We start from the raw sequence: 19,188 nt of genomic DNA, 5'->3' as shown, positions 1-19,188 counted from the left end.
GACAAAGGCAATTAGCCGGCAATAATGAATTTTAAAGGAAAAAAAGGAATGAAGACAGAATAAGGAATCCTTGAGAATTCTCTGAGAGGTCGAAACGTCGGATGTTAAAAAGAAATAAAGTTGAGAGAAAAGAGATCAAAATTGTTTTTTAAAAAGATAATTACTAAAGTTTAGTCTAATTCATATTTTTATTTTGGAATCTTTGTTTGATTCGATTCAGTAGTTTTAGAACTAAATGTTTTATAAAAATATCTGATTTTTAAAATATTTCATGTCCCCAAAAAAATATGATCCACATATATTAAATATTGTCTATACAGATTAAGTCAAAGGAGAATGATTTGAACGTGAGCTCACGGAAAGCGGTTGCAACACAATTTATGAATTAATTATGAGATTATTTCAAATTTCAGTAGTTAACTAGCAAAAAAAACAGTAGAATCTGCCTTTGTTAAGGCTAGTCGTGGCTTTCACACGACAAAATAACTTAAAATTGTTATTTGTTTATTAACCATTAACTAGACTTCATATTTACCATTTTTTTAATTACATTTTATTCTATATTAATTAAGTTTTGTAAAACAATTGAGTTATTTGAAATTGTGTATCCTCAAAGTATTAGTACTTTTAAGAAAATACACATTTTATTTTTATAATTAGTCTAAGAAAATATTTAAAAAGTACATTATAAATAATATTTTCCTTTGAAAATAATGAAATTTACAAATTGAGCTAGAACTGAATAAAGAATCGTATTATTGTTCTTATTGTTAGTAGCTACGTTAAGTACTTTTATCAAATTTTATTATTATAAGTCAATAGGTACATTAAATTTTTAAGGATGCAATATATACACATCAAATGTTTTGTTTTACACATTTTTAATAAATAAAAAGTACATTTTATTAATAATAACAAAAATTATCCAAATAGGCTTTTAGACAATCTAATAAAATAATAAATTTAATTATAATTTATTATTAACAGGATCAAAACAATATTAATTATAATTTGAATTATTAAAATTTGTAGACTATTATTTCCAAGTCAATTTGCCACAGTTAATATAAACCTATAAAACACAACCATTAAGGGAAAATATACTTTTTTAGCAATAAATGTGCACCATTTTATGTTTTACTATCATTATATTTCACAATCATACAACAAATGATAACACTATTATCAACAACCAGGCTGTGAATATTACATTTTTGTTATTAAAAATCCTATAAAATTTAGTTAAATTATTTAAAATAGGTTTATTTTAACTGTATTAAATCTACTTGGGCATAATAGTATAACAAATTATAATTAATATTTTTTTTATTCTGTTATTAATAAGGTATAATTAAAACTGTTATTCTATTAGATTGTTCATGATGATGATGGCCGGATCGGCCGAAACGTTGGACGTTGGTAATATATTTAAATAAAGAAGTCTGAGACTATTTGGATATATTTTTTAATTATTAATATGACAACTATTCTCGAACAGGATAATAAAAAAATATATTAAGTATATTTTAGTTAAGTTAAGATGGACTTATAATACATCACCACAAATATATTAGAGATTTCACAACGTTTCACGTTACAGGCCTTTACCAAAAATAATAAACGAAGTATATTTCAGTAATTTGTAATATCATTAGTTGAAATAATTATTACTTTAACAATGATAAATAAAAAATAAACAATCACGATAAAACAATTAAAAACTTTTAGCTCAAATTTTGATACGAAACCAACGCATAAAATGTTTAAAAGGAATCCTAGATACTCAAGTTATGAATTTTCCACATAGGAGAACCAAAGGTATTTTTAAATTTCAGGAAGTGAACACACTAACAATTAAGGTAGGAACAATTAAGGGTAATGAGCACTTTCTAAATTGTTTCCGGTCAAAGGGCCAGCAAGTTCGGTGAGTAATTTAACCAGCTTGGAAGGATCATTTGGCACGTTCTATATCTGGGCGAAAGGTACAGGAGAGTTCGCACCAAATGAACTTCCAGCCCACACGCGGAGGTCCAATCTAAAAATAACAGGTCACATGTTCCAATGAATCGCTGGAAACTATAGATCCGCGAGATCGATTTCATAGATTTTTCGTATTCATTTAAATTATTTTAATATATATTAGAAATATTGTTGGAATTAGAGAATAATATACAATGCATTTAAACAAGACAATTAAGACAATTAAACGTTGCGTTAAATTTTAACGATTCTACTCATTAGCTAACAGGCGTAATAAACAAACAATAGTATGGATACTTAAAGAAATTGTAAATAACAGAATAAAGAAGTTTTTATTGAAATTAAAAAAAACATACAAGGATAATCGATTATTCCGTGTTGCTCGAAAAAGATTTAACAAAAATAAAATTATATGTACGCTTATATTTCTTGCTTCCTTCAGGCAGGAAGTGAACAAAAAAAGTACTCAAAATTGAAAATATCCATTCCTTTTTTACGTTTTAGATATTGAACGTTAGAACATAATACCTATCACAAAAAGATGGTCCCATGCAGAGCTGCCGATTAACTAGTTCGAAAAATAGCTTAGCGCCTTAAAAATACCCGTTTTACTCAACTAATACCCGCCACTTAATCCTCTCTTGGAGAATCGTTATAACTGTAGCTGTATGATAGTTACAGGCATGATTGTTCTGTCGCATTAGCTCTGACGCGATAGTTGATAGCACAAGTGATACAATGAAGTAGCTGTCACGTTAACTATCACATGACCAGAGTCGCAGCAACCATGATAGATACAATCATGACAGCATTTACAGCCATGACAGTAAACTGGCAGTATTGATGAACTGGTTCTGATGTGATAGTTAATAGTACAAATAATATCAGTGGACAATCAGTCGCGTCAACTGCTACGTTTAACTGTCATAATGTATACCACATAACGGTCAACTGTCCTAACATATTAACCTTACCAAATGTAATGACGGTAGGCGGTAAAATATCATTGTTATGTATTGTTTATGTTTTGATTATTTCTGATCATAAAATAATTTCCATTCAAAGGTTTTGTTCACATCATCAACAATTTTGGTGTTTGACGGTAACTCGAAGAAATACCAAACGTATAAACTATAAATCGTTGACGGAGTGAGGGCCTAATTATAAACACTAACAATGAATTTAACAATTTTTAAATTGTAAAATAATAACAATATTTTTGCAACTAGGCCAGTAATGACATAAGAATGGACCTTAATATAGAAATCCGTCTAGGGCCCCAAATACCAATCCACGACGGACTCGAAAAATAATAACTTGTTAAAAAGTATCTAATGATTAACTAAAAAAACTATTCAAAGGACTATGCGACACCGCACTAGCACTCCTATATATGTATACTACGCCTGTATATATGTATACACGCCTATATATGTATAATACGCCTGTATATATGTATACACGCCTATATATGTATAATGTAAACCCATTTACCCGAAATACTGGAATACCCGACAATTGCCTGCTAAGGTGAAAAATACCCGCAAATCGACAGTACTGGTCCCAAATGAATTTAATTAGAATCCATCTACTACACGCATGAGCAAACTTTTTTTTCTTGAAACCTCTGTTTTTGGAAAAGAGCTCGTCCGATATGGCTTGAACTTAAAGTAAAGTAGGGATTGGTGTAAACATGGTCTACTGTGCATTTTATCAAGTCCCGTACTCCAATATTGATCACGCGAAAAAGCAATTCCACGAATTTTCCAATATTTCAAAAACGGCTCGTTCCATAGATTTTATTCTTAAACCAAAAAACAATAATTTTGAAAATCTTCAGAAAAGGTATAAATTACAGACTTGTTTTTAAATTTGTGATAATCATGTAAATAATAATTGATCATACAGTACCTGTTTGGTTTTTTTTTTAAATTATTCAAAGGCATAATACTTAACTACAAAAAAGTAAATATCATAATTTATTGTATCTACAATAACAAAATAAAATAATGAAAAGAAAATTAGTCAGATTTCATCGGTAGTAGCTGAAATAATGAAAAAAATTACCTCGTTCAAACGTTTATATATTTAATATTTCTTCTAATTAAAATATGTTTTATTTTTTGTAAGATTTATAATGAAGATAAAATAAAAATATTGATTAGGTAGTTGATGTCAGTTACTGTAAATCCTGCGATGAAGAAATTCCAAGTTCAATCAAATTTATTAAAAACCCTTCATGATATTGAAATTCCACGCGGCTGGTCAATTTTCTCGCAATCAACTTTATACTTCAAAAGCTTTTTTAAACGTTCTTGTAGTCGATAACTTTGGCTTACAGAAAATAAAATGAGAAAGTATGAACTTTATAAACATCAAAAGTAAAAAGAAATTGATCAAATTTAAGGCAATGACATTTTCTTGGTCTTTTGCAAAGCAAAACTGAAGAAGCACTTCAAGGGACTAGTTCTAAAAAGAAAAAGTAAATGATTTTATAAGAAATCGGAAATAAATAGCACAATTTAAGCTAATAAACTATTTTATTTTAATGTAATATTTTAAATTGAGATTAAAGTCGCTTGAAAAACGACCGAGATTGTTTTATTTTTTTGTCAATTAATGTTTTCATATGATTCAAAAATAAATAATTCTTCATTTTTTTTTATTTCATTTTTTAGTATATTATTATCTTCAGCCTTATAATAAACTTCAACATGGAGACTACTTTGTTTTTTAAAGATAATGACTGCTATAAAAAAATATTTTATAGTCTAATTATAAAACACCTTTCCCGTACCAAACAAATGTAAATGAGCTTAAGTTAACTTTACTTTCACTAGTTTTATTTTTAAGACTTTTCTACCACCTAAATAAATATATACATGCAGTAAACAATCTTAATTTGATTTAAAAAAATGGCATTGGCGACGCTAAAATTCAGCCAGAAATATATAAACCGTGCGTGGGGGGATATGGGTGAAAACACTCAACTAAGTTGGATAGGTCAGGGGTTAAAGGAACATTGACTAACCCAACGATATATAACAGTTCAGCTCAGCCCACGCTGGGTTGAATAAAATGAATAAATAATAATAACCTACGACTCCCGCTCGTATGAATATCTGAATAAGAACAAGTTTCAATTCATACAACTTTGTGAGTTAATGTAAAAGAATTTGTTCTTTAGAACTTCACACAGAACTCTCACAGTGCGTAGTGACATAAATTTAACATTGATGCTGAATTGATTAGAGTTTTGAAACTATCCAGGAACGTCCTAATAGTGAGTGTAGGAAGAATTCGAAAACCCGGAGAGTAGGGAAATTTGAAAAGTGAGAATCCAGTTGAAACTGCTCAAATTGTGGTAAACATTGCTCAAAGAGATTATTATAATACAAATTTCATACAGACTCTACTTAGTGATGTCAGTTTCCCAAAAATGTTTAGGTAAAGTGTAAATTTCAGGATATTCCTCAAACCTTCGGCAAGTTTTGAAATCCGGTTAAAATTGATAAGAAATTATATAATTATTTACATATATTAAGCCAAAATAAGATATATTGCAATATCATAAATTTTTATCACTTCATAATAATATGAAAATAAAATGAATTATCGTACTTTTTTCGGAACAGAAGCGAACAATGAGTATATCTAGGCAAATAGGTCGCCAGTGATGAAATTATTCGAGGACAGTTTAAACAGTGTTTCTCAATTTAGAACTTTTAATTAATCATTAATTGAATAAATACCCTCAAATAACAATTATGAAACTATTTTTAATATTACATGAGCCAGAATATAACAATTATTGACCAAAATTAATTAATTAGTAATAGTGAAATAGTATGATTGAAAATCAAAGCGAAAAAATAATTCATTAACAACAAATCATTCGAAGATTAAAATAATAGAAGTATTTATATTATTATTTATAACTATTTTTTGAGGTATTGAATCTGAATTTAAGGTATATCACAAGGCAAATACAAAATAGAGGACAGTTTTGGAATTATCTTCAATTGCTTGCATTAAACAATAAAATTAGGCCAAGATAAGCGTTCTATAAAAAATTAAAGTTGAAATAAAAAAAATATATATATTTAATTTCCGGCTAATATCTGACTCTATATTAATTTATATCTGCGCTATAAAAATAGATCGGACGCCTTCCCTCAAAGTTTCTCAAAGGGAATTTTCAAATCAGGGAAAAAATGATAAACGATTCTATATATAACAACACAAAAGGAAAAACAAAAAAGAATACTAAAGAAAAGAAATATCAATTATATATTTGAGCTTCTAAACGAACTGTGTGTTGGTAAACATAACCAGTCCGGAAAATATGGATACAAGAGTCTTGATTTTATTTTTTTTTTATGTTTTTTTTTTTATTCTTAGAGATAATTACAATGATAGAGAAATATTTAATAATAAACCTTTCACAAAAATTAAATTTACAACTGAGAAAAATAATGAGTCTATACCTAACAATAGATGGCGCAGGTAAATATATTTTATATGAAAATGTTAAAATTAAATAGTGTTTAAATAAAATTAATTTCACGATGAACCACCGTGAAATGGAAAGTGGTAGAGTTTAATCTTTTAAAAAGCCATTCAGAGTTTGAGCTAACAGAATTCGTAAAGGTAGTAAAACATCCTACAGTTAACATTTCAGGTTTACCGCAATATGATTCTGAAATTAATTTTTTTTCTCCCTGTTCAGGCATATTTTAAACAAACACCATTTCAGATAAAAAGTTAAATGAAAATAAGGATAAGGGTAATATCAGAAAAGTTTTAAAAGTTAGGAGAGGATTTCATAATAATATTCAGTGGTGTGCTGTTGTGGGCAAACTCTTCTACAAGGATTATCGGATGTCACGATCACCAATATCTGTAATTTTTTTATCCGTTTATTAAATCACATACTCCTGCTCTGTGGCATTTTTTATCCAATATGTTTTCCGCATATTTTGAACAACAAATTTTAGTTAAAAATAAATTTATCATCCCTTTATATTGGAAAACTGTGACAATGTAACGTAAATAAATATGTTCATATTAAAAAAAAAAATAGGATGAATTAACATTACATTTTATAATTAGTAGGTATCAGTGATAACACTGAGTACCTAGTAATTTGGGGTGGTTAATTGGACTAAGGTTGTATGTTGTTTTGAATGTTAGAACGTGTTTATTTACAAACATGATCTTGTGCTAGTTAATATACACAACATAGTTACAAAACAATAAAATATATAGTACATAGTAATATTTATTTAATTACAATTTATACCTGCACTGTAATATTTAGCGATTTAAAAGCTTAATCTGCTCACAATTAAATTAAATAAACTATTAAGCCATGGTAGATGACTGAACCAATGGTTAATAAGGGCTGAGCCTGCTGGTAAACGTCCAAGGAGATGACCGAAACGTAGGTGAGTGGAGTGCGTTAAGTTAGCTTTTATTTAATTTTTTTATATTATATATAAAATATTTCTTATTACATAATTAACGTTTTAAGGAGTAAAATAATTACATGATAAGATTGAAAAAATAATTCAATTTTAATTATCAAAAGTGTCTACTCTTAACAAATTTATGATTGTAAATTCTTTGTTTCAGTTTATATATTAATAATTTTATTATTTATTAAAAAACAATTTCTAAAATGAAAAAGATATTGTTCTTATAATAGATAATGATAACACTATGATAAATGAAAAAAAAATCATAATACTAAACTTTCTACTATTACCTCTTCCACCTATTTGATATAAAATATTAACACTAATGTTCTTAAATTTTTTCTGAGCAATTTTTGAAAAGAAGCACTTTTTCAGTTAATTTATACGACAAAACCTTTGAAACTGTAGAAATAAGTTGTTATAAAAAATGTTTGTGCGTTTGTACAAAGATTTACGACACATATACCGTCATGATTGATGATATAAGTCAATTCTGAAATTGTATGTGAGCAAAGAGCTAGTGCGATTCCATCTCGGGAAAAAATAAAATCTAAATCAGGTCTTTAAAAGAACTGTTTTTTACCTCAATTTATCTCTCTGAGATACTTAGGTAAGTAAAATAATTTTTGAATGTTCAAACATAACTTAGGTATAAGTTGATTTCCAAGAGAGAGAGGGTGGGAGAGAGAGACGTAACGAAAGCGACTTACGTAAACCTTATCAGTGAGTGACAGATGGATTTCTCAATACTAAAAGCTATTTATGGTAAAGCATTAAGGCTACAGCATCGCTCATTATAAAGAATGTACTAAATTAAAATATATCATACAAATTGTAAGTGAACCTATACAGCGTTGTATCTTAATTTTTTTTCTCTGCCAAGGCTTTAATTAATTATTAGATCGAATATTACTTCCAGTTGTCACAGGACTAAAATGGTATAATAGTATTGTGAAATAGTATAATATAGTAATAAATAGTGTGGTTGGTAACAACCCTTGGTGAGCGGAAGGAACTTCTTTTTTTATTTAATCTGTACCTCCCTAATGAAATGAAATATGTGAAAGGAACACCTAGTCCCTAATTACTAAGTAATGACATAGTCAATATAATTGATAATAATATTAAAAAAAAATGCCGTTTCACACTACATTTCAAGATCCACATAAAGTACAAAATAAAATTAGCTGACTACTCAATATTGAAAAATACATTTTATGATACTGACATAAAATTAATGGATAAAATAAATTAAAGAAAAAAACATATATGTATATCATGCATCCTATTTTATTTTAATAGATTGGAGGAAGATTGACAGTTGAGGAGTAGGAGAAATAGTTCATTAAACGGATTTTACAAAATCTGGGTAGAGAATTCCAAAAGCAGGATAACAAAGGATTTTTTTTCAAGGAAACCGTTCTATGCGAAGGAATATACAAGTTTGAGGATTGGAATCTGGGAATTAAGGAGTGGACAGAGGAACAGAGAAAAAACAAATCGAGGATACAGGGAGGCTTTTTAGTTGTAAATGTGCTAAAGAGATACACCCCGAGAAACTATTTCTGACGGAAAAGAGGGTGGAGCCACTTTAGTTCGGCATACCAATTGGAGACATGAGAGCCCCAAGGGTAACGGAGATGAATCCAATAAAACAACTAATTACTCTCTGAAGTCTCATCTTTTACCTGATAAAAGATAAATATAGGTATTATGTATATTATGTAGGCATAATTCACAGATAACGGTGGTTATCATACAGGTTACCAACTTATTCAACTCAAGTTAAAGGGAAGAAGTGTTTATCAAAGCCAAAAAGAAAATAAGGTGCAATATCATTCTTTTATATGTATGTACACACACTTATCTCCAAAATATACATGTAGATATTAAAATGTAAACAAATCAAGAGAATCGAAAAAATATTAGTGTTTTTTGATTCAGTTTTCTTGATATTTTATTATTCTTTCAAATTGATTTAACAATTCAACACTTTTAACAAGAATTTGACTGGTCTGCATTAGAATCTCCAAGAATATTTTTTAAATAATAATAAAGTAGATATATTGACTTTTAATAAAAACTTCTCAATTTCTAATAACCGTAAGAAAGTAAATTTTAAATTGATAAAATTAGCGACTTCACACACTCCGACTATTTCATAATTAGATAAACATATTTTAAATTAAATTTGTTTATTTTATGTTATTTAACGGAATAGTTACTAAAATTTACTCCTATACAAGAACGGGAGAAAGTCCCACTAATTATAAGGACTTGGGAGACAAGTCTACTTAGACAAACAATGCCACAGTATTGGAGAGCAGCCAGTGATACAGGGCACAACAGAGGATGAAATTAAACAAACAGCTCAACCTTCTCAGAGTTGGAGGAAACTATGGGCTTTTGAATTGAAACAATAAATAAAAAAATATTTCACACTTTTTTTAATTAACAGTCTTCTTTCTTAGTTTATTATTTGAGAATAACAATAATATCTCATAGTATTTTCTAATAATATCCACAATATTAACATCAACTAAAAAATAAAAGCAAAAATTATTAAATAATATCTATAATATATTACATTATTTTATTAATCTTGCTGTATCACCACAAATATTGTTCCACTATAGATTTTATTATTTTTAAAGGTTTATTTTGTTTTAACTCAAAATTTAATCATCCATCCAACTAGCCTCCCCACACAGTCCATTAATCTTTGATTTTTTGACCATTTTAAAACAAGTCATTGACCCAATTTTATTACAGTTAATATATGTATACACACTTAATATATGTGACACTCAATAATGAGGTAACTAAAATCATGTAAAAAAAATATATATTTGTTGGACTTATATTAAACAATCTAGAAACGTCCGAGATAAAATTCTAGGATGGTGTGGTATCACACAACTTTACTATCCATAACTTAACGACTGGATACAAACACGCACACGCAGACACACACAGGCAAGGTCGATTTCCATTAAAAACATTTATTCTAAATCGTATTACTTTCCTATAGGATATATTCCATGTATAGGTAAGTGAATGTAAAAAGCATAAGTTAAGCTATACGACTAATTTATAATAATAATAATAAAACTAATAACTATCACAATCTGTACCGCTACAACCCATGGAGGGTCAGGGGTTCAGTACTTTGTAAGGAAGTACTATTACTAGACCAATGGTCGTACAAGGAGGTGATTTGGTCAGAATCACAATAATAAAACTAATTTATTATTTTGATTTAAATAATTACTTACAAAACGTTCCTTACGTTCTCATTAAATAATCGAACATAACCGAACACAATTAATGACATTATAAATAAAAATTTCTGCAACAATTTTAGATGAGTTGAACAGAATGAGTTCCGGGAGGCATGAAAATAATACCAACTAAAGAAGGTTTATTCCGGTAATAATTGCTAACGGGATATAGTATAGCAATTTAGTACCAAATAGTTCACAGCTATGAAATGTGCCATAAGAAGTATAATAAAACATAACAGAGGAATAAAACGCTCATGGAAAGATGGACGTTAGCAGACGATCATTTTAAAAGTCCTCACACGGATTATAAACCTATATGTCGATCTTTATTGGCTGATTTCGGATTCACTTCCGGCCTCTTAGTTTACGTGCTAATAAACGTCCGGCATTGTAGCAAGGGTTGGTTGTTAACAAGCCTTCAACGTATTGGTTATCAACAACGCTTGTGGTAGATAGAGAAATAGTAATGAATACCAACTGATCGGTAGATGATGTGAAACCGGAACCATCCAGTCAAGTCTCGGATTACTTTATTCCAAATGTAACTTCAGGGATTACCATGAGTTCGTTCATCCATTGCGCAAATCACACCAACTAATAAAAAAAACTGAATAAGTAAAAAAGTAATAAAACCCGTCAGCTCCCCAGGCCTCGAGTCCATTTTTAAGTTATATCAATAAGAAACTTAAGATGAGGTTTCCTGGGTACTGTAGAACCTCATTTCCCCAGTCCATTTCTAATTTATATCAATTAATTAATTCTGTACGACTACGACCCAACGGTTGTGTAAGAAGGTTATTTAGTCAGAATCACGTTAACCCACACATTTTTACCCAATTAAGTGTTTGCCTCGATTTTTCCAGTGTTTTTTCTTCCTACTCTAAGACACTGAAGTCCAATTTTTATTATTTTTATTTTTATTCTATATCATTATACTGCACAGACCCGTACCAGAATAAGTAAAGTTATAGTTTTTATTTTTATTATTAAAAGTAATTTAATCCAGCCAAAATCATATTGGTTTTGAAATATGAAGGAACCACTTTTTTATTTTTAATTCCGAATCTTAAAAATACTAAGAACCTGTTTAGTAATCGAGCTTCTTTTTAAATATTTTTAAATTGTAAAACACAATTTATATTATGGCTTTAAAGGTGAAAATGTATCCCTTAATTTTCGCTGCTGCTGAACTGAGTACGAAATAAATATTTAAATTGAACAAATAATAATAATTAATTAATGAATATACAGTATTATTGAATGTATACCAAAATTTATCAAATTACGGCAATGTTTAGAATAAAACTTGGTAATGAATATAACAAACTTGAGACAGAAGGGTTAGGGTCAGGAGGTTACATAACGGTGTGACAGCTTTCGACTCACACGCTACGACACCCGACACCAACCGATTAGGAAAGTGCTTTATCTTTTTATTCATTCCCAGACTTAAATAATAAAACAGTTAAAATGGATTGGGACGTATGGAAGAGACTGATAATTTGGAAATTCTAGCTGGCTAATTTCTTTATTCTTCTTTATTCTTTACGAAAGCAGATAAAATCAATCTATTTTATAATTCTTAGTAAAATTTATTGTAAGGAAAAATTACGTTTGTAGAATATTCTTATGTTTTAATCACACATTGTGAAAGTTTCAACGGCAGAACGGTTAAACCACCAGAAGATAACCACGATAAATATATAGATAAAAAAAAAAAATATTACTTTTCCATTTTAACCCTGGAATACTAATATGAGTAAATTATACTGATTAGGAATAAAACAACATTTTAATTATATACTATAATAATATATTTCCACACATTCAATCACATATCAATAGTCATTAATGTATCGGCTTTGGAAATATTAGGTTTATAGTGCATATGTATATCGAATATATGGAATTACAAACATTTTTAAGGATAGTAATTTTGCCACATGATTAGCATCAAAAATACATTTAAATGATAAATATTCACACTAAAATAATAATTGGAGGTTAATACTTTTTCTCTTATAGCATAATAAGAGTATGTGTAATGTATAATAAATTATAAATAATGAAGATGGTCAGGGTAGCGATCAAAAGAGAAACAAAAATAGTTAACAACTATTTTTATTTCTCTTTTGACCGGATCTCTGACCATCCTCTTCATAATTTGAAATTATACGGTCAATTATATATTTATTTATGTACAATATAGTAAATTATTATAATTTGTATAGATAAGTTTATAAAATTAAAGAATGAATTATCATTCATAATTTTATTTTATATTATATTAATAAATTCAAATACAAATGTTAATAATATAAAGTGTATATTAAATATTTATTAAGTGATATTGAAACATTAATATAAATGTATGGGAGAACTATTATATCTACATAAGTACTTATTCCCTATCCATTAGTTCAGTTATACATTAGCAATTCTATCACTCTCTTTGTATTTGTTATTAATTAGTAATTTATTTATTTACATTCTTTTAGTTTTTTTTATACAACATTCTAAGAATACTCTTATAGTCTTATCATATTTTACGATGTTATCATTTAACCCTGCTGAAGCCCTGCAAAGAGTGGTGAAATCTCTTTCGCTAATAAATAGTTTTCAACAATTTTGTTTATATTTCTTGACCGCCACCAGATCATTTGCTTATTTATACTTTTTTTTCTGAAAACTACAAATATGAATAAAATTGACAGACGATTATCAGCAGGTAGATGGATGTTTCTGGCTATTCTAAGATAAAAACGCCGAAGGGTTTTAGTTCATTTTTCTTAATGATTTTTAAACAAATAGATTGTTTTTAATTGTTCATTACTTAGTTTTCTATTATATATATTTTAGTATAAAAAAGAAGATGGTTTGGGTCAAAAGAGCTTAAATAGAAATAAAACTAATAATTTAGAGTCAACGCAATAAATAGTTTAAATACTACTTGAATTCTTTTTGCCACTCCGGACTGTCATCTTTTTATATATTCCACACGGTCAAGTGACGATATTCCAATATATTTTAAGTAAAACATAAGTAAATCTACAGTATATTGAGTATGTTTTAAATAATTAAGGATTGTTTAATAATAGGAAAGAGGATTTGTTTAAATCCTAAAAATTATATTTAAAATGTTCACAATTGTACATGAAAAGAAACTTCAAAATTACTTTAAATGTAGATTTGAACATAAAAACTAATAATGATAATTTAATATTCAGCAAATCAGTTCATTACAAAAGAGCAACTCGGACTAATCCAACGAGGAAGAAAGAAATGGAAGTAAAACCAAGGATAGAGGCGGGAAATGGTTGCTATTTTGGTCCTGAACATATCAGCAGCCGCTATCTCCTATGTTGATAAACTAAACTGTATTTACATGAAACTTTGGTCTAACCAAAACACGGTTCTGAGAAATAAAATGCAATTAAAGAAATTATTCCTACCTATATATATTTTTTTAAACTAATGGTAGCCATTTGTAAAATAAATTCACTCATTATATACAAAATAATACAAATTTTCATTTACAAGGATTTAATTTTAATTTTATACTATTACTACAATACAAAATCCATAAATTTCTACCGCCAACTTACTTCCTCATTATCCCTCCCTCTTATCCCTCTGATAGATTATTTAAAGTAAATCACATCTATAATTATTCATCCCTCTTTTTATTCTGCTGGTGTACCTAAGGATAGTATCTTAGGGCCTACCCTCTATACAGTTTTTACAGGTAACATCCCAACCCACACTAACATTATCCTTACAACGTATGCCAATGACACATAAGTATTATCAGTGAATAATGACCCCTTTATTCTATCCCAAACCCTCCAATCCCACATCAACACCCTTGAAGAATGGTGTAAAAACTGAATGATTAAAATAAATTCCAATAAATCCTACAAAATCACATTTATACTTCGCCGTCAATCTATGCATTCCTGGCTTTCAGGATCCTTTAATACCCAACTCCCAACTTATTTCTGCTGAACAGATCCGTTACTTAGGACTACATCTGGATAAACGACTGATTTGGGATGCTCATACAAGACTGACAAGACAGGAAACTACTCGTCGGATCCAACTATTACAACACCAACTAGACAAACGGTTTAAATGTCTAACTAATTAAAAAATACTCTTTTATATGAATATCATAAGGCTTATAAGGACTTCACTAAACTATCGAATTCCACTCGTATCCAATCCTTACAATCCCAAATCCATAATGCTTCTTTTATTGTCATAAATCCAGTCCAACAGGAGCTCAATCTCCTCAAAGTTGTCGATTTGGCCAGAACCAGATACCGATCCTTCCACGATACAATTTCTTACCAGCCAAACCCACTTATTTTTAACTTAACTTCTCCTTCATTAACTGATAATCCTCCTAGGCGTCTGAAAAGATGATGGCTTCGAGATCTTTTCCTCTTGAAATGTTATTGGAGTTCTATCAATAGACAGATTCTCCAAATGTCTGTATCATGACATTTTGAAACTGACATCAAAATTACTAGCATATATATATACAATTGTAAATATCAATAAATAAATTTTTTTTAAATATATTTTTTAATGATTTAATTCGAAATACCCTTTCTCACCCCTATACTTGATTTACTTACTCTATGAAACAATTGTACGTGATAATATAAAACGAGGTTCATTTTCGGTTTCAGCAAACCAAAAAAAGAATATAACTAAGTCAAAATTATCTACCTACGAAAAATTTGATTCTTTGTCGCCCTGTGTTATCAACTTCAAATAAAATAAACATCTAAATTTTAGCTGACAGTTATCCACATTCCGAGTGAGCTTTTATTGATAATACATACTCATATTACCGACAATGTTACGAATGTATATGTTACTATAGTTTAAAAAATATCTAACATGAGCAAAAGGAAACACCCAAAGAACTGTATGTACCGTTTTGTCTTTTAAAGTAAACATCGGATTTGATAAAATAAACTTTTCAACTAAGTAACATTAACATTCAATCCAAAGAATAAATAAACATTTGGTGAAAAATTTATTTCTTCCGCAGTGCTGATGGTTTGATGGATGACGGAGGGAACCAGCAAACAACTTAGAGGTCAGGGCTATGGACCTCCAAGGACCTTCGATCTAAAGAGGACGTCGGGCCAAAGGGCACGGTGCAAATGAATATCTTCTTTGTTCTTAGATCAAGCTTTTGAATTTATTTATAACTAGAAAACAATTTTTGTAATGATACCTTAAAATAGATGTAGGTACTTACATAGGTAAAAAAAAGAAATAAAATAGCCCAAATATGCAAATGTTGGAAATAAATGACGTATCGCTGGCCCGGAAGGACAATGACGCAACTGTAAACTTTGTGAAACTGGCTTGTGTTGGGGGGCTCCAAAATCTATATTAAATGTTTGTAAGTCCACACAATAATACTAGAAAAATTGTCAAGGGAGGAATTTAGCAGGTACAATTATTTCTATATACAAGCATATAGTATATCCATTTTTAAGCTATAAAACACAACAAAATCAATTTCAAAAAATTATACAGTTGCGTCATTGTTCTTTCAATGCAGCTATATGTATGTCTAGATGAGTACTAAGTAATATTAACAGAATAAACATTTCTGCAACAAAATTTGAATGGATTTTTTTATAAGCTTTCGATATGATAGTTGCGCAATACATGTTAAGATGCAAATACTTATGTATGTTTTCTTTTTTGTTGATTTAAAAGGTATACAAATTTAAAAAAATATGTTCACAATTCAGGTAAAATGTTCACGTACTGTCTATTGATATGTTTGAAATCTCTTGTTTTTTGTATAGATGAATAGACTCGGAAATGTGAGTGAAAGATAAAAAGTTTTGTAACAGTAAGTATAGAGCCCCTGTTCTCGAGCTATCCTGGGGTCTGCCTGGCATCACAAATTGGATAATCTGGCGGTCGAGCGTGATTCTGACCAAATCACCTCCTTGGACAACCGTTGGTCTAGTAACAGTACTTCCATACAAAGTACTGTATCCCTGACCCTTCATGGGTTGTAGTGGTACAGATTTTAATTTTTAAAGTATGTGCTATCTTTAGTCATCAGGAGCTGTAATTCAGAAAGCATACTTGATATTCTGGTGTACCGAGGATAGCTGTTTACTATCCACAAAAATATATTTTGAATGACCTCTAATTTTCTGTACTTACGGTGTAGATCCAGACGGAGAAGAATACGTTGACAGTTTTAATTATTGAGCGTATGACAGTTTTAAATAGAATCAGTTTATTTTTCAGTGTTATTTAGAATGTCTATTAAAGTGTAGGGGGAGTGAGTAGCTTATGGGTAAGGCACTGTACTACAGTGAGTAGCTTGTTTGTAAGGCACTGTACTACAAACTCCAAGGACCCGGGTTTGAATACGGCTGTGGCAGATAATTATTTTATGTTTCACTATAGCCGTGAGCCAGCCCTGTGTGTTACGAAGCCCTTCGGGGTCCATCCAGCCTCATAAAGTGGCTATCCTTAATTTGGTAAAAATCTGTCATCAAGTGTAATTCTGACACAATTACCTCCTTGCACAACCGTTTGTTAAGGAACAATACTTCCTTACAAAGTACTGCACCCCTCACACTTCATGGGTGGTAGTAGTAGATTTTTTTTTTTTTTTTTAAATTTGTATCAAAGTATAGGATTATTTTACTGGTGATGTAATTGGATCAATTGCTTTATTGTGTGAATGTATGGAAAATCTGTAAGATTTGTCCAGTTTTAATCCGAGATAATTGACAGACTTAGCCCATGAGATTATACAACCTAAGGCTGGGTTTAGAGTTATGGACTGTCTTTTATCAGCTAATATGATAGCCTATGTTTTTGGCTCATTGATTTCCAAATTCCATTAAGCAAAAATAGAATAAACGCTAAACTTTTTAGGAAGGCCCTGTGTAACCTGTTCACCATTTTATCGATTCTATAAAATGACGAGTAAATTGCTGTGTCATCAGCATACAGTGATCGTTCTACAGATAAATGTGAGGGGAGGTGTGAGATATATATGTTATATAGAGTAAGGGAAATGTAGGAGGCTTGTGGAAAGCGAACTGATAAGTGGGTTGATAGTGTAACTTTCTATTTAATATACAAAAATAAATAAATAAGCGTATTTAGTAAGAAGAATATGAAAAAAATCTTAACATCCTATATCACCTAACGTAAGCAGATTTTTTAAAATAAAAAATAGATATATTATCTTTTTTTACGGCAGCCAATATTTAAAAACCTTGCTTCTTATGTATTCTTGGAACCGATAAATTCATTTCACTATTTGACTCAGTACGAAAAAGTACAGAGAGTACAACCGCTATCGAAATTAATAAAAGCGAATATCTTGGTGAAAAAGATGTGTTCAGATAATTAAGACCTAAAAATTAATATAATTAAATAATTAACAGTTCACAGAGTTGGTTATTTTAATAATAATCTGCAATAAAAAAACATATCACACCCAATACTCGGTCGTGGAATAATCTGGACAATGTAGGAATAAGAACAAAGAATAAAGAATTTTTATATTCCAAAACAAAAAAGAACTGGCAATAAAATTTCTTATATTCCATATAGATAATTCCTAGTTTAGTTTTGGTTATAGTAAATCTAAGATACTAATCCTTGTTTCAGATCGAATAATGTTTGAATTTATAATATTAAAAAAATATTATCGAGGAGATTTTACAGTATTTTTATGCCTATTTACATATCCCTTAGAAAAGGAACGAATCAGGCGCCTATAGGTGTAGCCTTTATATGGCATCTCGCTTTCTGGGTCAGAACTGGGCATATCAGCCTTTCTCTGGTTATGAAATCCGCAGCAGCGATCAGCATCTGCGGTTGTGAACGGGGCTTAGCTAGCACGATATTAAATCATTTTATAAGAGGCCAACCGCAAAGGAGTGAGGTCGTGGCGGGAAAGAAAAGAGATAGGAAAAATTATACAACATTTAAAGACAAAGCGAACACATTATCGAGAAAAAAAAATTCAAAGTCGGATAAGAGTTATTCTCTTAGAACACAGAGCTTGTCATGCAATATTGAAACATTTTTTTTTCTCTTACCATTGAACATTAATCTTCAAGAGATTATTCATTGCTATTCCATTTTCAATTCAGACCAATATATTGAAGATAAGTTCTTAAGTAAGTAATTGCTTAATAAATGAGCCCATGGGCCCTTTAAATTAAATTTAAGCACAGATATGCCTAGAATAGCAGTAAATAATATAAATATTCTTTTCTATTTTGTTACTGTCAACTTTAGCGCACTTGCTTAGCCTTCAATGGCTCATTACCAGTGATGCGGCGAGAGGGATGTGCTGGGATCTCTTGAGCTCTGCTCTACCCCTCACACTTGGGGGATAGAGTGAGCTCAGGGATCCTCAGGTCCATTGTGTA

The sequence above is a fragment of the Halyomorpha halys genome, unplaced genomic scaffold (assembly GCF_000696795.3).
Source record: "Halyomorpha halys isolate HHAL.00 unplaced genomic scaffold, Hhal_1.1 Scaffold1167.1, whole genome shotgun sequence".
Lineage (NCBI taxonomy): Eukaryota > Metazoa > Arthropoda > Insecta > Hemiptera > Pentatomidae > Halyomorpha > Halyomorpha halys.
Note: the sequence above shows the minus strand (reverse complement) of the source record.